Below are 613 nucleotides of genomic sequence, written 5' to 3'. Positions count from 1 at the left end.
AACTGTATTATTTTTTTTTTTTTTTTCTTGTGCTGCTGTTGGTTTCCTCTCCCTCCCTCCCTCAACTAAAGGGTTCCCAATGCTGCTGGCTGGACAGTCAAATTCAGGTGAGAAAAGGAACAAGTAGTCAGAAGTCTCTCTTCCCCCCCAAATTTAGAGAAATAGCACCTTATAACAGAAAGAAGGGTAGAAAGGCTTTTAAAGGGTTAAACCCCATTCCTGCCCCGCACCCACCCTCCCACATACAATGCATGTGTCAGTAACTGGCAGTTCTGCTTCAGGACAATACGAATCACAAGTTTGCATTTTCACAAGTCACCCCTCACCCTCCCACCCCCCTCCCCTAAAAATTGCTCGTGGGGTTTCCAGGATCTCGGCTCCGGAGATTTGGACAGTCACAGTTTCAGTCTCACGTCAGTGCCCCTGTCTCCCTGGTTCTCTCATCAATACTGGGCTTTTTTTTTTGTTTTTCCCACTTTTTTTTTTTTTAATTTATTTTCTGAATTAATGTTCTAAAAAAGATCTGGAAATGATCTGAAACATTTTGTCACCAGACCTCATCTCCCTCCCTCCCCAGTTAAACAAGAGACCAATTTCCCCACATCCCTCCCCC

This window comes from Pterocles gutturalis, unplaced genomic scaffold (assembly GCF_000699245.1).
Source record: "Pterocles gutturalis isolate BGI_N339 unplaced genomic scaffold, ASM69924v1 scaffold4152, whole genome shotgun sequence".
Classification (NCBI taxonomy): domain Eukaryota; kingdom Metazoa; phylum Chordata; class Aves; order Pterocliformes; family Pteroclidae; genus Pterocles; species Pterocles gutturalis.
Note: the sequence above shows the minus strand (reverse complement) of the source record.